Source organism: Gigantopelta aegis, chromosome 4 (genome assembly GCF_016097555.1).
Source record: "Gigantopelta aegis isolate Gae_Host chromosome 4, Gae_host_genome, whole genome shotgun sequence".
In the NCBI taxonomy this organism is placed as follows: Eukaryota; Metazoa; Mollusca; class Gastropoda; order Neomphalida; family Peltospiridae; genus Gigantopelta; species Gigantopelta aegis.
This window is the reverse complement of record NC_054702.1, coordinates 67941325-67965835: the sequence shown is the minus strand read 5'-3', so window position 1 is coordinate 67965835 and position 24511 is coordinate 67941325. Positions and strand designations below refer to the sequence as shown.

Below are 24511 nucleotides of genomic sequence, written 5' to 3'. Positions count from 1 at the left end.
AAGCATGTAAATACTATACCCGAACCCGAACCCCGATAAACGAAAGGCCTGCAGGGTCTGAATCGCTTACCTGATATTAAATTAACTATACCTCTGGAAAGTTAATCATAGCAATAATATATTTACCACAGGTGGTCGTTTGGGGGCAGCAGCTCGTGATCAAATGGAGATGCGCATATGTACCAGGGCCCGTGCTTATAAAACTTTTAGAGTCGAGACTCAATCTCTAATGACGTCACAGGCACACAATTTGTATGGCGTTGTCATGACGTTACTGTCTCAGACTCTATTAGAGGCTTGAGTCTAGACTCTAAAAGTTTTATAAGCACAAGGCCTGGTTTCGCTGAAAGCTGCATGATGGTACTTGAGAAGCCGAAGATATCTTAGCCAATATTGGATTTCGAACTGGCCCTGAAAATAACAAGTCTTGACAGGGCCATGATACCACCATTTGTACCAAGTGTGACTGACATCTGCCTGGTGAATCTTTAAAAATGTTTTTAGATTTATCTGGGCTTACCCAGACAGTATAAATAGAGACATTTAATTTTTTTTTTTTTTAGAATGTCACTATTTATACTGTCTGGGTAAGCCCAAATAAATCTAAAATATTCTACACATTCCATGCATATAAGCGTTAAAAACTTGTTTATGTAATAATTGCATGATAACTTTTGTTGTTTACTTTCAATATTTTTCTTCTAGTAATTAATGATTTTACTGTATATTTTAAAAAATGTTATTGGAATTGAGCTCTAAATGCAGATTAGGCATTAGGGATTGAGTTCTACATGTATATGCAGATTAGTTTTTGCAAACTGTCAAATGGACTTTATTAAAATCTTCCAAATTTTCATAGCCCTAGGTTTCACAACTTTACAGTAAACTCTGTAATAACAGGCCATCAAACAATGGCAGTTGTATGTATGCAGGCAAACTACGTCTTCTTGTTTTTCTAAATATAACCTACATAACTTTAGTTGATTGTTCTGTTAATTGCTTCTTTCTGTACAGAATCTGCCATTAAGCAAATAACTAGATTTAAAGGCATACTGTCACGGATTTAAGGACCTTATTTCTCTCAAAATGGATAATAAAAAAATAAAAATTATATTAATTGTTGGAAACCAAATCTAGCTATCGCATCACCTTAACTGAACTATGATGGAGTGAAATCCATGTCATCCCTCTCGGCAATTTTAGTTTTTGAATTATGGACCATTGCCATAATTCAATTATTTTTACAAAATGTCATTAATAAATGGAGTATGATGGTTATGAAAATGGTTGAATAAAGTACATTTAGGAACAAATCAAATTATTTTTTGTTCAGGTAATACTTTGTTAGATCATTAAATAGGTCAGTGGTCTGTGACAATATGCCTTTAAAAGTAGTTTGTTTGCCAGGGCACTTAATCTTGCAGTTCGGTACCCACATTTGTCTTCTGTGGTTTTTACATCTTTGGAAGGTGCTGATTTAAGATCTGAGGGGTGCAAATTTGGCACCTTTCAGCATTTGAAGTATTCAACATGGCGTCCAAGATGGCTGTCAAACCACATAACTGGCAATATCTGAGATAATTTATTAGGTATGGCCAAACTTTTGATGTCTGTGGTGGTGTTTTAGGTGTGAAGGAATTGATTTTGAACTACCACCAGCTAATCAAGACATTGCATCATCATTTAATTAAAGATGAACGCCATTATAGTAGCAAGAACATAGAAATTGTAATATATCACGTTTTTCCACTAGAAGAAGCTTGCGACGTTAGTGATTGAGTTTTATGGTTCAAGGAATTCATTTATAACAGTCGTCTTGTTAAATGAGATATTGCATCATAATTTATAGTCAAGATGGCTATAAAAATGGCTGCCACGTATAAGAAGTCGCCATATCTTGCATTCTATTTTACGCCAAACAATGACCTTTACTGCAAATATTGGGTTTTTTGACAAAGGAATTAAGTTCGTCCTTTCACTTTCTTTCTAAAACATTTTTTTTATTACTACTTGTGTCAATGATGATCAAAGCTGTGTAGTTAGCTTTTTTTAATAATCAATCACATTTTCTCTCTTTTGATAATTAATATTTATACTTCATCACTACAGTTCATTAACCATATCAATTTGTCTTAACAACGATGTAATTCGTCCGAAATCAACTTTTCTGACCTTAATATTGCAACTACTAAGTATAATATGTATCCGGTTATACCTTTAGTATCACTAAAATAGTAAATATATATAAGATACAAATATCAACAAAAATGTTGTTGCCCTGCAAAAAGTATTCGATTTTGAAAGTACACCACCCATGCAAGTGATAGGTGGCCTAACAGTTTGCCTGCACATCGCGCTTGCGCGTACACGCACACACACACACACACACACACACACACACACACACACACACACACACACACACATGTATATATTATATTTGATCAAGTATTAGCGTTGAAAGGTTGTAACATGTGGGTATTTAACGACACGTTGCCATATCATTTTCAATAGCTGTCTGGCAACAAATACTCGAACAACCTCTACACTAATGTTATGATGAGGATGAAAGTGAAGAGTGTTTTAGGTGATCCTAACATACGTTGTCATTTCTTTATTTTTGCTACAATTCTGGTAGCCATCTTGAATTTAAGCAATAATAACATTTTTCTATATATATTAGAAAGTGAATGTGAGGACTGAATTCCTTGCACACTAAAAGCTTGCATCTGAAGTATATTTAATAATTTTTTTACTGTTTGGTATAATATAGAATATCAGATCTGGCCAAGTTCTAACTCTTGGCGGCCAGTTTCATGGCCATCTTGGATTTAAATGATAATACAATCTATCACTTGGCAACCGGTTGTTATAAATGGATCCCTCGACCCATCTTTACCTAGTTGATAAAAATGGGATGAATGACACTTTCCTTGATCTGGCTGCTGTAGTGCTGGCCATCTTGAATTCAAATAATGTTGCAATGCCTTAATTAACTTGGGATAGTTCAAAATGAATTCCTTGATCCCCAAAACGCCGTCATAGACACCAACAGCTGTTTCATAGGTGATAAAATTCTATAGATAGTACCAGTTGTGTGTTTTGGCAGCTATCTTGGATGTCATGTTGAATATTTCATAATGCTCAAGGGTGCCATGTTTGCACGCCTCGGATCATCCTTCAGCACCTTCCAAAGATGCAAAAACCGCAAAGAAAAATTGTGGGTACCGAAATGCAATTTCTATAAAATACTGTTCTAAATCATTAAGAAACATATTATAGTAAATAAAGGTTACAAATGTGGTTTCAGACATGCTTTAACATGATCGGCAATGGCAATTCATTTGGTCTAGCAGAACCTAGTAACACTCATTCGGAACATCTCGGCCAATTACTTATCCACCGATATCAAACATCTGATCGAAGCTTATTTAACAATTCAATGTCATAATTGTTTACGTTCATGGTAGTATGAATTAAATAACCGGTTTAGACACTGTGTGAGCTCTCTCTTCAGTTGTTTACTTCTTTATTCGAAGGAAATTAATACAAGGCATAAGGGGAATTCCGATCCTTCGGTTCGGCTTTTCCCGCCTGTAGCCAATTGATTGGTTTATTCTCTGAAACAAGAAAATATGTATGTTGAAGTCGAACCCACCCCTCTGATCAAATAATAATTTTTTTCCAATTTAATTTCAGGGGCAACATGACTCGACCACACCTAAACTTCTTTCGCCACAGTTTAGGCCCTACCCCTCCCCCCCCCCCCCCCCCCCCCACTCTCCCCGCATAAATTTCTGCACGAGCACTTGTAGGCCCTGGGCCCTGGCGTAGCCAGAGAGGATAAAAACGCTACAGCAAACCCAGACCTGTTAAATAAATATCAGTGTCATGGGGAAAATAAAATAAATCTGTGGAAATTCCAGACAAGGCAAGCGCCTCGTCTGCCTCATGCTTGCTACGCCATTAAGACCCCTAATAATATTTAATGATTCAATATTTTAATAAAAAATGTAACAGTTATTTTAATAATTTTATACAATAAAGAATTAAAACTGCTTTAAATTGTTTCGTATTCAACACATTGGCTTTTTAGATACCCTGTCAACACCATAATGGAAAGATTTTATTCAATAAAAAGTGGGGTTTTTTGTTGTTGTTGTTGTTGTTTTGTTTTGTTTTTTGTTGGGAGAACAAACAGAAGTGTTGCTAGGACTTAAAATTCAGCATAGTCCCTTTAAACTAAGAAAGGTACGTTCTGTTGTTTAGGTTGTGTTTGTGTAACTTCGCCTTACCCCGGCTAGGAACGATCCTGCATGCTATATAACGTCAAGCCATTCAGTAGGAACAATATGTTGCACACTATATAATGGAAAGAGTAAGACATTTTTAAAAAGTATAACACACACACACATACATACATACATACATACATACATACATACACACATACACACATACATACATACACACATACACACATACATACATACATGCATGTATGCATGAATACATACATACATTACATACACACACACACACACACACATACATTACATACATACAAAGTTTAAATAAAAACGCGTTTTCCTCCCATTATACTTAATATGCTATTGTTGCATTAAAAACTGTGCTCACAACACTAGGATGATCATATATTCATTTTACACATCTATATATTAATTATGTCCGTTACTGGGGATAGAGAATAAATACACGCAATTAATTATTCCTGGTTAGTTCTCTAAAACTTGAAATGACGGAACTGAGCGTTAATATTACGTCAAAATATTGTAGATTCCTCCAATTGGGATGAATGAATGAATGAATGTTTAACGACACCCCAGCACGAAAAATACATCGGCTATTTGGTGTCAAACTATGGTGAATGCTAACATTAAGTGATGAACAACATCATTATAAAAATTAAACAGTTAAATTAATACAGTGTAGAGAAGTGAATGAATGTTTAACGACACCCCAGCACGAAAAATATATCGGCTATTGGGTGTCAAACTATGGTAAATGCAACAAAAAAAGTGATGATCAACATCAATATAAAAATTCAACAGTTCAATTAAAACACAGTGTAAAGAACTGTGCAACAAAAAAATATTACAGAAAGATACTGAATTTTATTAAAAAATTTAATTTGTGCTGTATTGGCCATTCTCAAAGAGAATGTTACACCCCTGCACCACGGTGAGTGATAACTGATAAATGCCCACCCTTATAATTGAGAAAATAATGAAGACTGCGAGATAAAACTTTTAAAATGGAAAGTTTCGGGTTGTTTCCCTGATTTGTAGCACGGCACTTTCAGGTTTCGTATCCTACTATTCCAAACATTTGCGCTGCCACGTTTTCTCTGTGGGTTTTTAATTGTCTAAGTAATTTTTATCGCAGTCTTCAATCTATTCTCAATTTTATTCAGTAATTCTCAGTTTTCTTAATTTTATTCAAAAACAGAATATAACACATTCTTGGAGTTGAAGAATGGATCCTTCCATCGATGATACATAATATGCAGGGGTCGAAATACCGCCGTCACGACCGGTTTATGCCTGTGAACACCACCCGTCGGACCTGAAATTATTTTACGTTTATATTCACACATTATTTTGAGGCAATCATGTTTGGTCCGGCAGGTTTGATTCGGACCGGACCGAACATCCGACAGAAATATCAGCCAATTTTGACCACTGCATATTGCAATCTAATTAAAATTAGCTCCACTATTACATGTGGATCTAACAGCAGCCCGTCGGAGATCATGTCCAGTTGACCTTTCATTCGACCAATCAAAACCTTACTTGCAAAATCATGCCAGTGATTTGAAAAGAATTTGAAAACATTCGGGATTATGCAAAGGGCATACGAAATGATTCGGGTGAATTATGAAGTATGCCGGAAACTAATTGCAATATAAAATTTTATATAAAATTCGTTTCAAGACGAAAACCCCCCCAAAACGTGATGGTATAGCCATAAAATCTGTTTATACTAGTATACAATCCAGAGTTTATTACTGTACTTTTCCCCCTGTTTTTTCAATGTTGAAATAGACCAACAAGTTCACCTATTGCTTAAATAGTCTCACTCGATAATTTTTGGAATTTATATGCTCCCTAATAACGCTATAAAAGGCGAAGTGTAATTGGTCGATATTTAAATTGCTATTTATAGATAAAAGGTCACCTGGACATGGGAGTCAACTCAATGCTGTTAGATCTACTGGTAGACCCAGTAGACCTAATTTTAATCAGATTGTGCATATTATATTATGTTACTGGGAGCGGGGGACGTAGCCTCGTGGTAAAGCGCTCGCTTGATGGACGACCAGTAGAGGCGCCACCGGTAAATAACTTAATATTGTTTAAAAACTCATTGTAAAAAAAAATAATAAATTAAAACATCCATGGTCCCTTCTTTCGATAATGCATATAAAACCTCCGGCCTGTCAGTTCGTTTTAAAATTTAGTAGGATTCATATACATTGTAGAAGCTTGATAAATAGGTACCAAAAGATAGCAATGTACGCTTTTCATTACTCGTGCTCTTTAATATTGCTTAAAAAGTCTCTTTTTAAAAAAAAAAAAAACGTTTAGAAACAACTAGTACAATCAATGGGACTAAAGTTAACGATCATCTTCGTGTTATTCTTCATCTCTTGTTCTTTTGACCACGTGTCAAAATCATTCAATATCCACTATTTAAACGACAAAATAATCCTGAATAAATATTCTTCTTCTTCTCTCTCTCCCTCTCCCTCTCTCGCTCTCTCGCTCTCTCTCTCTCTCTCTCTGTCTGTCTGTCTGTCTCTCTCTCTCTCTCTCTCTCTCTCTCTCTCTCTTCTCTCTCTCTCTCTCTTGCACTGTTATATTACAAACATGGATTCTCGTTGTTTTATAGGAACTATAACTACATGTGATTCAGTAAATAACTTCATTGCTGTGTTTTAAGGACATTGAAATAAAAACATCATCATCATCATCATCATCTCTCTCTCCCCCCTCCCCCCCCCCCTCTCTCTCTCTCTCTCTCTCTCTCTCTCTCTCTCTCTCTCTCTCTCTCTCTCTCTCTCTCTCTCACTCTCTGCATAGGATATAGAAAATCTCAACGTGCCCATTGAGAAATATTTATTGGACGAAAATTGATTATACCCATTTAGGAATAAAGCATTTGAGTGGCTTGGGTCCATCACAATAGTGATTGTGTGATGAATGCGACGTTTGATACAAATTGCCTCATATTTCCTTTTCATTGTCAGTCGCGAGGCTTCCAATAGAACTCTCGCCTCAAATCAATCGGTGGCTCGAAAATTGCACAAAGTGTGACCAGTTTATTGTATCTGTTATATCCATTACTTCATGGACTAATGCAATATCGACGATCGGTGAAGGTATTTGCGAAAATGACCGATCATACAGGTTAATCAAATTTCTGTTCTATATGGTTAATTGAAACGCAGTAATTGCCTTTACGAAGGATGGTCCCCCAGGTTTTGACACGGAGTTAATCAAAAGCATTTTTCAGCTCATATCGTTATTTATATCACCAAGGGAGACTCATAAGCTGTGGTTTTCCACAACTAATGTAGCGATATTATATATACACATTTAGTGAAATTGCTACAATTGTTTATTATTTGAAATGACTGTAGATATAAGCCTGTTTTCTGGATTCATTTATAACGTTTGTTTGCTTTTGTTTTGTCTGTTGTTGTTGCTATTGTTATTGTTGTTGTTATTGTTGTGTTGTTGTTATTGTTGTTGTTATTATTGGTGTGCTGTTGTTGTTGTTATTGTTGTGTTGTTGTTGTTATTGTTGTGTTGTTGTTGTTATTGTTGTTGTTGTTATTGTTGTGCTGTTGTTGTTGTTGTTGTTTTTCTCTTTTCTTTCTTTTCTATCTTTCTTTTTAGTACACTTTTGCTTCTGGTATATTACGAAGCCTCAAATTAAACAATGTTTTTGTTTTTTAAATCTGTTCACAGGAATTTCTAATTAGTCATATTTTGAGCAAAAATATGTTCGGCCTGATTCTTAAAAAAGGAGTGAGGGTATCTTTACTCGAAGTCCCACTCAACGGTTTGGGATCTAAATACAATTACCCCCTCTTTGATCCCTCCCGGTAAATAGCCATGACATGTAAATTATTTCTGCTAACAGTTCACACCGGCTGATGTACACATGTCAATAGTATGGATTGTCCTGTACAGCGGATTTGTTTTCATCATTCTTTAATAAACCACATGTCACAATTGTCATATATTTGAAACAAAACAAAAACTTTTTTCTGTAAGAATTTTTTTTTATTGTATGGTACTACAAAAGAAAAAACAGTTTTAAAAGTTTGTTTTGTTTAACGAAACAACTAGAGCACATTGATTTATTAATCATCGGCTATCGAATGTCAAACGTTTGGTAATTTTGACTTATAGACTTAGAGTGGAAACCCGCTAAATATTTCCATTAGCAGCAAGGGATCTTTTATATGCCCCATCCCACATACAGGATATCACAGTCGAGGCATGGGATTTTTAATCCAGATACCGACTCCAAACCCTGAGTGAGTGCCTCGCAAGACTCAATGGGTAGGTGTTTGACGTCCAATGGCCGATGATAAGATAAAAAAAATCAATGTGCTCTAGTGGCGTCGTTAAATAAAACAAACTTTACTTCTTTTTTTTTACATTTGACAATTTAAGCTAAATGTGGTAAGTATAATGTGTAATTTATCATTAAAAATAACCCTGTAATAACCAAAAATAGTATACACTGGTTAATAAGTGCTTTCAGTACTTCTAAAATGACTTCATGACTTGAAAACTACCAGTGTTTCTGTGTTTGTCTGTTGTCGTTTTAAACCATGTAACAGTCAATAGCTCTGTCTTGTGAAATCTTTAAACATTTTTACTTGGCGACCGCCCTGGATTGAGAACCTACAGATGTTCACGGTCTCTAATGAAATTCCTATACATTAGGTCCCCCAAGTGTTAAATTCATTTGATAACGGCCATAGTACAAACACTAACAGCTGCCAAAATCTATAACCTAAACAGTAATTATCCGTAACTAGCGATTTTACACAAAGCGAAAATAATGATTAACGATATATGAAATCGTTAACGATATTTTATTGCTTCACTGAGCAAAGTTTAATTATTACGAATTGTTACGTTCAAGGCAAGAACACTTTAAACATATTAAACTTACTATAAGTATTCGACCCATTGTCAAGCACTTTCGGCCAGGTCTTCTATAAACCCAGTATCCTACATGCTGGACAAACGGTGTCCCCTCCCCCCCCCACCCCCCCCCCCCCCCCCCATCCTCCCACCCCACCCCTTTCGTGACAGTCTTTGTACAAAGGACGATAGGAAGGAATGTTTTATTCAACGACGCCGTACTCAACACATTTTAATTACGGTTATATGGCGTCGGACATAATAATTATGGTTAAGGACCACAAAGATAATAAGAGAGAAAACCCGCTGCTGCCACGTATTGGCTACTTTTTCCGATTAGCAGCAACACATTTGTTTTGTTTAACGACACCATAAGAATATATTGATTTATTAATCATCGGCTATTGGATGCCAAACATTTGGTAACTTTGACATATATATAATCTTAGAGGAAACCCGCTACATTTTTCCATTAGTAGCAAGGGATCTTTTATATGCACCATCACACAGACAGGATAGCACATGCCACGGCCTTTGATATACCAGTCGTGGTGCACTGACTGGGACGAGAAATCGCCCGACCGGAATTGATCCTAGACCGACCGCGCATGAAGCGCGCGCTTTGCCGCGGGGCTACGTCCCGCCCCTGTCTTTGTACAAGTACAAACAATAGTCCTAATTTAATATCTAGCTGGACCCGTGAAGTTTATTAACATTATGAACGCCTTTTATAGCGTTATTCGGGAGCATACAAATTCTAAAAATATCGGACGAGATTATTTATGCAATAGGCGAACTTGTTGGTCTATATCAACATTAAAAAACAGAGGGAAAAGTGCAGTAATAAACTCTGGATTGTATACTAGTATAAACAGATTTTATGGCTATACCATCACGGGTTGTTTTTTTTCGTCTTCAAACGAATTTTATATAAAATTTTATATTGCAATTAGTTTCCAGCATACTTCGTAATTCACCCGAATCATTTCGTATACCCTGGGCATAATCCCGAATGTTTTCAAATTCATTTCAAATCACTGGCATGATTTTACAACTAAGATTTTGATTGGTCGAATGAAAGGTCAACTGGACATGAGCTCCAACGAGGTGCTGTTAGATCCACAGGTAATAGTAATTAACCAGTGGAGCTAATTTTAATTAGATTGTCTGTTACACGTATAAAAGTTATTCTCATTTTTTAATTTAAATAATAAAAATATGAATTATTTTCCGTTACTGGAACTTTCATTTGCCTCCTTTGGGTCAAGTTTTGTGTGATTAAATCGGTGGATTGCGTGTCTTCACGGTATGCAACTCGACTATCAGTGTTCAGTGCAAAGGTGGAGGTCGAAGACCGAATAACTGATGATAATTCTTTCATTTGTATGTATTATCTAGGACATCAGGACTTAATGGTATGAATTGTTAGTATAGCCATTATATTAGCCTATCAAACGTTCGCCAGAGCGCAATAAATGCATAAAGGGCCATGAAAGCTTATATTTGCTATGACTTTTAGTCATTTTAAGACTTTGTGCAAATATGTCTTTCACTGTCTTATTCACAGATGGGGACGGGATTTAACTCAGTCGGTTGAGGTCTCGCCTGAGGTGCTTGCGTCGCAGGATCGAACCACCTCAGGGATCCATTCAACTGACTGAGTTTTTTTCTCGTTACAACCAGTGCACCGCAACTGGTCAAATGCCGTGGTATGTGCTTTTCTGTCTATGGGAAAGTGCATATAAAAGATCCCTTTCTGCATTAGAAAAATGTAGCGGGTTTCCTCTGTTGACTATGATTCAGAATTACCAAATGTTTGAATCCATTAGCCGATGATTAATAAATCAATGTGCTTTAGTGGTGTTGTTAAACAAAACAAAACTTTAACTTTCACATGAGTTGTGCATCTAGAACAAATCTTACAGGGTCAGCGGAGTGTATTTGAAAGGAGTGAGGGGCTGGGTGTGGTAGGGACTGTTGGTGCGATGGCCCTGGGAATAAAAATTTGAGGCCCCGAGGGGCCAGAATCTCTTAGTGGGGGTTCGGAGGCATGCTCCTCCAAGAACATTTTCTAAGCACAATAGCAAGGAAAAATGGGGTTGATTGAAAACAAAATAATAATCGGGCACAAGTTTTACAACTTACAAGGCCCTCTTCTATAGCCCTGTACGTACAATATATACTAAAAGGCAAAAGTTATTGTGACATGAATTGTTTGGAGTAATACATTTGTGAATGGATTTATGGATGTAAACCAGAGAAAATGTGCATGAAACAGCTCGAAGAAATGCAACCAAGCAGTTGTTGCAGCGATTGCATGCTCTGTGCAGCCTCCAAAAGTCCAGAAGTAAGAAAAAACACCATTAGTGAACTGTTTGATACAATTTCGTCATGTCACGCCTCAGTGAAAATGACGTATGGAGAGTCATAGGGATGCTTGCATCTGGGACATGCAGCGTGACGTCGCACGTCAATTCAACGTCCACAGAAACACCATATGGGACTTATGACAACGATATCAACAAATCAACCAGGTCAAGGACCGTCCTGTAGCGGCCGACCACCCGTGACAACCCCTCGTCACGACACATGGATCCGAACCACGCATCTGCGAAACAGGTTCCAGCCAGCAACCCTCACAGCGTTTAGTGGCCTCAATGAGACAACGGTGCCAGGTCTGTATCAATGCTCAAGGTGGACAAACTCACTACTGACTGGTATGGCAGGTGCGCACTTTTCATGGACTATTGCTCGTTTCCATACCTTCGGCCATTTCCCTTTTCATGTTATAATGTTTCATACACGGCAGTAAAAACTTATCATCAATTATCTTTGTCTTTTGTGTGTCACAATAACCTTTGCCTTTTAGTATACATGACGACTTATATTACATAGCTGTAAATTTATACTACATTTAAACAGTCACGGATAACCAGTGTAATATGAAAAAAACAGTGGGGTAGGCCTTGGTCCCTTTTCCGCAGCTCGTGTCTTAAAGGTACATGTTGCTCTAAGAACATCTGGTTAAAACCTGTAGTCACTGTAGTATATATATTCAATTCTGAACATCCAGGGGCAGGGCGTGCGGTAAAGTGTTCGCTTAATGCGCGGTCAGTTTGGGATCGATCCCCGTCGGTGGGTCCATTGGGCTATTTCTCGCTCCAGCCAGTGCACCACAACTGGTATATCAAAGGCCGTGGTATGTGCTATCCTGTCTGTGGGATGGTGTATATAAAAGATTCCTTGCTACTAATAGAACAGTGTAACGGGTTCCCTCTCTAAGATCATATGTCAGAATTACCAAATGTTTGACAATAACCATTGATTAATAAATAAATGTGCTCTAGCCGTGTCGTTAAACAAAACAAACGTCTTCTTCTGTACATCCAGTGTTTTCTTGACTGGTGTGTTTAGAAGCTGAAGACGCTGTTAATGTGATCAGATGGTAGGCGCCAGAATTTTGACGATACTGTGTTTGTGTAGGCTGAGTATATTTTAGAAGAACACCCATCAGAAAGTATTGTAACAATTTGAAAGATTTCAACTGATCACGAACATTTAAGAATTTGCTCGCATTCGAATGAGATTTCAAACCTTTAGGTTGTGGAATGATAGAAGATTTTGTGATACATTTTAGAAATACTTATTACATGATTAGAAGTAAAATTAGGTTTTTTTTTACTCTTTTGAGCAAGAAGCTAAACTTTAGTGAGGAATACAATACAGTGTAATCAGAGTACCAAGTACACTTAAAGTGACAGACAGGCCCATTTTTTTAAACACTACGACGTATTTTTCATTATTAAAGCCGGTTTGGGGGTTGTTGTTTTTTTGATAATTTAAATTAGAAGTATTTACATTTTATTATTTAGAATATTAATTTTCGTACATCTAAAGTGGTTCTGGTCATCCAGGTTTTTGCAATACGTCAAAATACATTTTTCGTCATTCTAAGAACGTTCGTCTGAGAAGTAATGGTTATCAAGACAAGTTCTAGTTATTTTTAGACGGCGTTTTCCTGCTCAAACATAAAAGACTTTAGCTTCTCTCTGTTACAACCGTATCCGAATGTTTTCCAGGTTTGTAGATTAACTAAACTTGGTGTTCATTGTCACGGGCTGAAACTAGGGTGTGCGCCTTTAATGCTTGATGAGAGCGAAATCGGTGCAACTGAACTCGCATCTCCCCGCGCTGCTGAATGCTCTATCTGGATTAGAGCTGCTGAGAAACGAACCCAGCACCTTACCAACCTAAAACCGTTTTTAAATTTCGCCTTTAAAAAAAAAAAAAATCGTTAAAGAAAATGTCAGGTAAGAGTAATATTCGTCATTTATGTATCTTAATCTGATAAGTATACACAGAACTTTGATAACTGAACAGATTTCAGCACAAATTACTCTTCGCGTGATATCATATTCTGGCATATTATGCATTTCTGTACTTGAAAGAACGTAAGTACACTGTTGTGATCGCAGCGATGCAAAAGGAGGTCTAATTTAGCTTCTATTAAATTGGCTAAATTTCTTTTGTAACGATCAGACCTTTAAGCGCTATTAGAGTCCACTTCGCGCTATTAGAGTCCACTTCGCACCGAGCCAACTAGAACTGAAGTGATTATGTGTGCACGCGCCAGGGACGAGGAATCGACGTGTTAGTGTTGTTTTGTTACTGGGTGCCAAATGCGCCAAGCAAGAAAACCAGCCAAACAGTTTGAAAGCTAGACAAAAATACAATGGCATATTAAAGGGACTATCCTGAGTCTGCTGTACTGTAAGATGTTTTCGACTAATAACATTTTGTAACGACTAGTATTATATTTTAAATACATTTTCTTGTTTAGAATATCAATGCATGACTATTCAATGTGTTTTTGATCTTCCTAAGATATATATACCATGGCCTTTGTCCAGTTGTGGTGCACTGGTTGGAACGAGAAAAAATCCAATTAGTTCAATGGGTACACAGAGGTTGTTCGATCTTGCGACGCATCTCGGGGGAACGCTCAACCGACTGAACTAAATCCCGTCCCTCGTTCGTACGAAAGAAGGAAATGTTTTTATTTAACGACGCACTCAACACATTCTATTTACGGTTATATGGCGTCGGACAGATGGTTAAGGACCACACATATATTGACAGAGTATGCACTTGGATTTTTTTTTAACTGGCCAATCGGGCCACTCACAGCAACACTTTGTCTCACCCGTACAACTTTTGAATGGCCCGCGACCGAATTTCGTTTTAAAAAAGAACTTACTTAAGTTGGCTTTGGGGCAAGTTGACCAGCATTCCTATTTAATACTCGCACGTGCATAGGCAATGATAGCTGTTGTTGACATCGTTGGCAGTGACGATTGGGTGTGTGGTATAGTAGACTGTATATTCCGTAAGAAACGAAAACGTTCCAACACAATGTAACTTCGGAAAACCTCAGGCTCGTAAACAAAATCTTTCTGCGAAACATAGCGTAGCGGGATGTGACGAGTTGTTCCGATTGTAACTAAATGGGTGCGAGTGCGAATAATTTTTACATGCTCATATACCACCAGAGTTTCGAGCATGTCCGTCCCGGGGCCTGTCTCTGGATAGCCAGGGGCTTGTCCCGGGACAGAAAAAAAAAATTAAGCGGACAATTTTGAAATTTACATCCAAAAATTAAATAGTGGGCCTTTAAAATTTTGATGCGCAACTCTAATATAATTAATAAAGAAAATTCTACTCATTAAATTTGGTCGTTAGATTAGATCGGGTGGTCAAAAAGAAATTAGATAAGATCGGTGGCCTGACTCGGGATGGAAGGTGTGTGTGTATGTGGGGGGGGGGGGGGGGGGGGGGGGGGGGGGGGGGGGGGGGGGTAGAGTTGAAAATGGACAGAATTTTGAAAATAGCAAAGAATTGACTGCTCGGTCGAATATTTATATAATTTGGAGCCTTTTAGATGGACAGTCCAAAAATAAATAAAAGAAAGAAGAGAGGATCGGAGTATTTGATAATATTTAAAAAAAGAAAGTAATTTCGACATAAACGTTTGAACGATGGTCTAAAAGTTTAAAGTCCGATCTATATGTCCACGTGAGTGGCCTCGTTAAGGCCGTTAGGGTGCACAACTTGTAGGGACGAGATGGGTTGCATCCCGTCAAGAAAACCCCTAGATTGACAGTCAATAGACGTTGAAAGTGTAGTGCTGTGCCGAAATACAGATCTTGAGAAGCCGGATCCGTCTGAACGAGAGAGAGAATCAGACTAGGGTATAGTCCAATCGTCATGGGTTGGTGTAGTGGTGCGGACGGGCCCGACTTCGGAGGATACGAGATAGTATCACAATAAAACAAAGTAAAGTCTAGAAAAGAGTAGTAGGGGCCGACCCAGCTTCCTATTTCTTCTTAGAGTGGGGCGGTCAATCTTCCAGTGCTGCTAGGACAGGCTCGGACATGTAGAGACTAAACGCGAACAACCGTGACGTTCTGCAGAATGGCCGTCATACGAGTCACGAAAAAAACAAGTCAACATAGTCAGACGGAGAAATGACGTGGAGGCAAGGAATCTCGCTAAAAAAGAATCCAACCTGGTAGTGCAGACTGCCGAAACGAGAAGCGTTCAATCAGTTCCAATGGCCGCATACATCCCAATAAAAAACTTCACTTCGTTAACAAAAACAACGAAGTGAAGGATCCCCAAGTCGAGACGCGAAAGAACGTGCAGTGTGCACAAGCGAAACAAACACGTCTTACCGCGTCGAGCTCCAGACTGGGAATGGTAACTAAATGGAAAGTAAAGACGGACATGGCCGAGGTGTTCCGATTGAACCTACGAATACATTTACGTCGCCGAGGTTTCCCGAATACATAATCAAAACCGGCCGAGGCATTCCGAATGGTTTTAGACTGTTCGATATACTGGGGAAGTGGTCGCTATTATGTCCTATATGGGTTTGGTTGCGCAGATATTAATAGGAAACCAGTAGAAAACAATAAATAAAAAATAACTTTCCGATCTCTTACAAACATTAGTTATTTGCATTTTGATACATAATACAATATGCGGAAATTTTCGGTCGCCAAGCGGGCGACACGTGATACGGTTTTGACATGCCCAGCGCTATTTTGACTCGCCATGGGCGATCGGGCGTCCGTAAAGTGCACACCCTGTATTGAGAGAGGAAACCCGCTGTCGCCACTTCATGGGCTACTCTTTTCGATTAGCAGCAAGGGATTTTTTATATTTACCATCCCATAGACAGGGTAATACATACCACAGCCTTTGTTACACCAGTTGTGGAGCCGATGATTAATAAATAAATGTGGTCTAGTGGTGTCGTTAAATAAAACAGACTTTCACTTTAACAGACCAAGTCATAAACACAATTGAGGGGAGTTATTAATTGCTCCTCCAGCTTACATTGGGAGGAGCCATTTAAGATATTGATACTATTGTAAGGAGCCATTTAAGATATTGAGAATGTAATATTACTGCACGTGAGCTGAGAATTACTCTCCTTAAACTAGTCTCAGGGGAGGTCTGTTTATGCTTATTGTTTGCAATACTATTTAAATAAATCTATTCCTGCACATTTCAGACGAAAACAAAAAATTCCACCTGTTACTATATATCGTCAGTCAGATAACGGTATATCTATTGAAATATATCGTCAGTCAGATAACGGTATATCTATTGAAATATATCGTCAGTCAGATAACGGTATATCTATTGAAATATATTATCAGTCAGATAACAGTATATCTGTTGAAATATATCGTCAGTCAGATAACAGTGTGTCTATTAAAACTGGCAGATACAATATTGCAATCTTAATGAAATCAGCTCCGCTAGTCTATAACTATAACCCAGTTAAGCTGATTTTATTCACACTGTACTAAATAAAGATGAATGTGTTTTATATGTACTATGAACACTGAAATATGTTTGACTTCGTATTAGTTTGTCCATTGTATAATTTAAGATATTCATTTCTCAAATATTTATTTCAGTAAAGGCTTTTCGTTTTTAAACTCGTTGAAATTGTTATCCACATGATACTAAACAGTTAAAAAAATTATTTTGTTTAACGACACCACTAGAGCACATTGATTTATTAATCATCGTCTATTGGATGTCAAACATTTGGTAATTTGGACATATAGTCTTCGAGAGGAAACCCGCTAATGTTTTTCATTAGTACAAGGGATCTTTTATATGCACCATCCCAAAGACAGGGTAGCACATACCACGGATTTTGATATACATACCAGTCGTGGTTCACTGGCTGGAACGAGTGGTACTAAACAGTTGCTCAACTTTAATATCGAAGGAAATACTGAAACACGTGCTATTGTAGACTGAATTTATTTCACTATCAGCGTCACTGGATGATGATGATAACTAGTTTACCGTGCCCATATACCACTAGGGTTTCGAACACGCCCATCCCGAGTCCGACCTCCGAAAAGATCGGTGGCCTGACTCGGGATGGAGGGGGGGGGGGGGGGTGAAAATGGGCAGAATTTTGAAAGTAGCAATTAGTAAAAACGTTAATAGAATAAATAAAAAAAGAAAAAGGTTACAAGCCAAAAATAAAAAAGAATTGACTGCTCGGCCGAATATTTATATAATTTGGAGCATTTTAGAAGGACAGTCCAAAATTAAATAAGAGAAAGAAGAGAGGATCGGACTATTTAATAATATTACAAAAAAGAAGTAATTTCGACATAAAATTTTGAACGCAGATCTAAACGTTTAAAGTCCGATCGATATGTTCACGCGAGTGGCCTCGTTAAGGCCGTTTGGGTGCACAGCTTAAAGGGACGAGATGGGTTGCATCCCGTCAAGAAAACCCCTAGATTGACAGTCGATAGACGTTGAAGGTGTAGTGCTGTGCTGAAATACAGATCTTGAGAAGCCGGATCCGTCTGAACGAGTAGAGTATCAGACTAGGGTATAGTCCAGTCGTCATGGGTTGGTATAGTGGTGCTGGAACACGTGATATTGTAGACTGAATTTAATTCACTATCAGCGTCACTGGAACACGTGATATTGTAGACTGAATTTAATTCACTATCAGCGTCACTGGAACACGTGCTATTGTAGACTGAATTTAATTCACTATCAGCGTCGTTTTGTCTGTTTTAAATACAAACTGAAGATGTTGAATGTCAGAACAGTGAGTAACTATATGCTTTTCATCACACTACAGTTAAAGTTTATTTTGTTTAACGTCACCACTAGAGCACATTGATTTGCTAATCATCGACTATTGGATGTCAAACATTTTGTAATTTTTATATTTATAAAACAGACAAATCATTAAAAATAAATATAAAACATGAAATAAATGTTTACAGAGACATAAATATTAGGTCTAATTGAGCTATTACTCGTTCCAGCCAATGCACCACGACTGGTATGCAAAAGTCCATGGTATGTGCTATCATGTCATTGGGATGGTGCAGATAAAAAGTCCCTTGCTTTTAATAAAAACATGTAACAAGTTTTCTCTCTAAGACTGTATGTCGAAAATTAGAAATTACCAGATGTCTGCCATCCAATAGCCGATGATTAATAAACCAATGCGCTCTAGTCGTGCCGTTAAACAAAACAAGCTTTAACTCTTCTCAACTCGGTATTTATAACAATAAAACCTGCATAATACGCTTTGTTTTGTACTGATGTGATTTACAATTCTATAAGTAAACAAAATTAATTGAGAATACTGAAATTAATTAACGTTGCAGATAAGCTGTTGATAGTTTACGCTTTATTACCATAATCCACTAAAGTTATTATTTTTTAAACAATAAATAATTAATGTTCAGTAAACACAAATCTCCTGTGGCTCGGCGCTCATTTATGTTATTAATCGTAAGTCTGCGCTGGGCTCAGTCAGTGAGTTGGAAAACACGGGTTTAATACACGACGTGACTGAATGGTGCAACATTCATCATCTGGGATGGTGTGGAATGCACCGTAATTGTTATTTTATGCCCGGTGGACCAGCCACGTCTTTTTGCATGGTTTAAATCAAATGTTATACTGAGAAAAATAAATAAGGGAACACTTTGTATTGGAGACGAAATTTCAGTCTCTATTATCGTATAAATAAAGTTTGTTTTGTTTAACGACACCACTAGAGCACATTGTTTAATTAATCATCGGCTATTGGATGTCAAACATTTGGTGATAATGACTCGTAGTCAGCAGAGGAAACCCGTAACATTTTTCATAATGCAGCAAGGGATCTTTTATATGCACTTTCCCACAGACAGGAAAGCACATACCACGGCATTTGTCCTATTAGCGTATAAAGTACAAATATGTAATACATGTGTGACTGAATGTCAGTAATATGAGACTGAGAGTTTTAACGCTGTTAACATCTTGGCATTACGGATAAGGCTTTTGATTGCAATCACTCTGTTTTCTGTCAGTGTTGGTGTGAATTTTTAAAGCGACAGACCCTAGTTTTTAAACACTGAGGCATATTTTTCACCTAGACCCTAGCTTCAACCCGTAAAAATGGACACTAAGGTTGGTTAATTTACAAACCTGTAACAAATTTCGATACAACAGAGTGAAACAAGAGTCTGTGACGTTGAAATACCCTTAAAAATAGACTAAAACGCGACTCCATAACCGTTACTTCTCAGACTCAAGTGTCTTTTAAAAATATGTAAAATACTTTTTGTGGTATTAGAAACACCAGGATGACCAGAAACACTTCGGTTGTACGGAAATGGATACCGTAATCTAAAGAATAAAATATAATTAATGTTTGATTTCAGTGATCATAAACGGCTCTAATAGTGACAAATCTGCCTTAATGTTAAAAACTAGGTCTGTCCCTTTAAGGCTCACAGAGACGCGACGCGAGCGTGTGGTCCGACTGCGCGACTTGCGTTTTGGACATATTTAGGATTATTTCATTGGATTTGGCTGCATGCCTTTTGCAGACGCGTATCCAGTCTCTGTGAGCCTTTACTTTTTCTAACAGTATATTTTGTGAGTTCTGGGTGTAACATTATACTCACTGCGTGTACTGCACAAGGTATATATCTGACGGCAGTGAAGGAAAAATCGAATCGTTTTCAAGCAAGTATTTATTATGTCGTTTATAATTTACGAGACGATTTGCATCATCAAGTCAAATGATCTTGTCATAGTCTTGTTAAATTTTAACCATTTACAAACTACATATGGCACCATTTTAATTGGTCCACAGGAGCCCTTTTCCGCGACTATATAAAAACTGCTTTCCACCCCTTTCTTTGTGATCGATTTTGGAACAGTGCTAATTGGATCATCTGGTCTACAGTGATTACAAGAAGAAACCAGCCGCTGCCACCGCCTACTCCGATCGTTTAAAAAGCGAGGAGTGTTTTTATTTCCAGTTCCTTACATATAGAATTGCATATACCACGTGGGATATTTTATTTGCACCATCCCACAGACATAATAGCATATACCACGGCCTTTACTATACCAGTCGTGGTTGGCTCGGAACGAGAAGTTTGTTTGTTTGTTTTGTTTAACGACACCACTAGAGCACACTGATTTATTAATCATCGGCTATTGGATGTCAAACATTTGGCAATTTTGACATATAGTCTTAGAGAGGAAACCCGCTAATTTTTCCATTAGTAGCAAGGGTTCTTTTATATGCACCATCCCATAGACAGGATAGCCCATACCACGGACTTTGCTATACCAGTCGTGGTGCACTGGCTGGCCCGGAACGAGAAATAGCCTAATGGGCTCGCCGAGAGCGCTCTAATGCTCCAGCGTTTATTTCACGTCTGTTTTCACTGGACATGAATCTCCTCTCATTCTCAAGGGGCGGGACGTAGCCCAGTGGTAAAGCGTTCGCTTGATGCGCGGTCGGTCTGGGATCGATTCCCGTCGGTGGGCCCATTGGGTTATTTCTCGCTCCAGCCAGTTCACCGCGACTGGTATATCAAAAGCCGTGGTATGTGCTATCCTGTCTGTGGGATGGTGCATATAAAAAGGATCCCTTGCTGCTAATCGAAAAGAGGAGCCCATGAATGAAGTGGCGACAGCGGATTTACTCTCTCGATATCTGTGTGGTCCTGGATTTCCTCTCTCAATATCTGCGTGGTCCTGGATTTCCTCTCTCAATATCTGTGTGGTCCTTAACCATATGTCCGACGCCATATAAGGGTAAATAAAATGTGTTGAGTGCGTCGTTAAATAAAACATTTCCTTCCTTCCTTCCTCTCATTCACCCCCACTCCACTGTTTATGGCCCTGCTCACTTGGGTCATCTGTATGAGAAATCCGTCTCTATTACACACATCCCGCAGGAATATGTAAGAAATCTCGCGGCAGCTGCGATGAAGAATCATCTCATTTATGTCTCCCTACATCCCACACAGGGATTCGAATATGCGTCTTTCTGCGAGCGACAATTGAATTAACCCATATGTATCTGGACGTAACTAGATAACTGTAGTTAAGCGACGTGGATGATGTATGAAAGGAAAGAAAAAGAATGCCTTTAACGACACCTCCCTATTGATATAAGAAAGTAGAAGATCGAAATATAATGATAGAAACCCTCCAGTCTGCGATGCAATAAATAAATAAGTCGAACCCCCTCCCCCACCGCATCCCCTCCCATAAGCGTACAGGTAGTACTAAACCAAATAACTTCCGGCTCAGTCAAAGTTCGAGGTGCACCCAACTTTTGATAGAGAAGTGAAAACCACAAGTCCTGTGATTGGTGATAAATGTGTGTTGGTTGTAAATAAAAAAATAAAACAAAATTAAACAAAATTCATCTGGACAAAAAATGTCTGCAATTTTATTTCAACTAGTACCACTGTGTCAAGTAGCCTAGAAACGTTAGAGCGAAATGACCTGGCCTGAAAGCTTTTTACCATATATCTCCCTCATTCTACTGAAAATAATGGTTGTAAGCCATGTAAAAATGCGCAGTTCCTCGTTTAGAACCGTATATATCTGTTTGGTAGTAATATGCAAATATATATGAATAAACGTTGTTATCCACATCAAGCATTTTCGTTTAATTCGGGCGAAACAATCAGCCTGCCCCTCCCAACCCACAAAAATTGGAGCCCGTAAATCCTATGCCCCCTCCCCACCCCCATTCCCATTGCTGGATCCATTCGGTTTTTTCCTATTTTCACGACTGGCATGTCAAACGTCGATCTTTGGGATAGTGCATACGAAATATCCCCTTGTAGCAAAAACACAGGCAAATCGGAAAGAACTTTGGACGGGGCAAGGAGAGCGGGAGATATTTATAAATAATGATTAATGGAAGGCAATGAGTTCCTGGGGCAGTTTTGGGCGTTTATCGATAGAAAACTTAATAATTGGAGATAACTTTAAGAACATCTGAAACATTTTAAATATGTTTTTCTGTCATTACATATAATAAGAAAATCGGGCATGGGTGTGTTCAGGGGGCCGAGCGTTCGCGAACAATTTGACCGGTACCATTGTCTTCTGTTATATAACATTCTCAACAACCGCTTGGCGTGAACATGCCTCTGGTTTCTTCTCTGACATTAGTACGTTTACTTTTGAACCCGGTAGAAAGCCTAGACGTGTAGTTCCGCCAGCTAAATCCATATCACAGGTTCAACAATGTGCTCTAGTGTTGTTGTTAAACAAAACAAACTTGTTTTCATACCACAGAGCAAAGTTCTTGAATCATTATATGAATTTGTTGTTTTAATGGTTTGGCTAATTGGATAGTATCTAGTGGCGGATCCAGAAAATCCATTGGGGGGGGGGGGGGGGGGGGGGGGGGCAGTGACATGAGGTGAAATGCCAAGGGAACTTTGGGGGAGGTTTGGAGGGGATCGTAAAAAAATGAAAATAATATATAATAAAATTATAACTATCGCATAATTTAGGGGGGGGCGGACCCCTGCCCCCCCCCCCCCCCTTTACATACGCCTCTGGTATCAAATGGTATAGCTGTGCATCAGCTACTTCTATCGCTGCCACTTAGGTTACATTTTACCAAACACATGGTAGTACTGGTCTTGTTGCACTGGTCTTGTTGCACTGGTAAGTCCAACCTACTGCAATCGATCACACCTCAAGCGAGTGCTCTTCCATATAGTTACCAGTGGCGGATCCAGAAAATCCATTTAGGAGGGTCCAATGACATGAGGCGGAATGCCAAGGGAACTTTGGTGGAGGTTTGGAAGGAGATCGTAAAAAAAAAAAAATATATATATATAATCAAATTATTTAGGGGTGGGGTGGGGTCGGGACCCCCACCCCCACCCCCCCCCAGATCCGCCTCTGGCTACATCGATCCCCACCTCACCCCCTCCTTTCCCGACCAAACTAGAAACTACGTAACCAAATCCTTCCCACTTGTTTTCAATAAGGTTCATCAATATTGATGATCTTTAGCACTTAACGGTAGGTAGCTTGACAACAAAATTATCCATAATTATCTATACGGGTCGAATGGCGTGATGGTATCTAAAATGCATTTTACGTTATTTGCGCCTTTTCAACGAAGCTACTCAAGGATGACCTTTGACATGGATGAACGTTAGTTCTATTATTTGTCATATCGTATGCAGAAGCTATTAGACCCCCAAAAATCGAATATATTGATAATGTTATTGAAATATGTTTTTCTAAACTAATATTAATATTGATGGTGCATAAACCTGGAAAATAACCAAACTTTGGTCCATTATTCTTAATTATTGCATGCCGAGTTTTGCTGCTGAAATCAATGGTTGCGCGAAGGGAAACGTCATATATAAATAATTATAGTTCGTATACTAGACAACACAAAAGCAAACGTTTCCTCCACTCGCCACCACCATATGGTCAAAATATATAATACATGTATTATACATAGCTGATATAAACATACTGGGTCATAAGCGTACGAGACGAGGGGTGGGGGAGGGGTGGGTCACGGAGGGGCCAACTGTCTTCCCAGTGCTAGAGCAAGTCCTTAAATTCGGACAAAAACGATACAGATATTCGGGCAAAATGAGTTGGCCGTAAACCGTTTCATCGTGTATTTTCATACGTCTGCCTCCACTATTTGTTGTAATCCATGTAAAAATGCGTAGTGATTCGTTTGCAACCCTAGATAGCTGTTTGGCAGTAATGCCAATATGAATAAATGTTGTCAGCGAGACTGGGGCATTTTCGTTTATGGGGGGTGGGGTGGGTGGTGGGGGGAGGGATCAGCCTGTCCCCGCCCCCCCCCCAAAAGGGGGGGGGGGATATATGTATTTGGCTATATTGACAAAAGAAATGTTTAATTCGCTATATCTATAGCAAATATCTTCTGTCGAGCTACAAAA

The 24511-nt window shown here is 38.4% G+C and overlaps 1 long non-coding RNA gene across 1 annotated transcript; it reads left to right on the top strand.

The window, feature by feature from the left end:
• Positions 1–211: 211 nt before the first annotated feature.
• On the top strand, positions 212–4151 carry LOC121372207. The gene is made up of 2 exons (XR_005957897.1): positions 212–480; positions 3700–4151. It is a non-coding gene; the product is annotated as an uncharacterized LOC121372207 (long non-coding RNA).
• The last annotated feature ends 20360 nt before the right edge of the window (positions 4152–24511 follow it).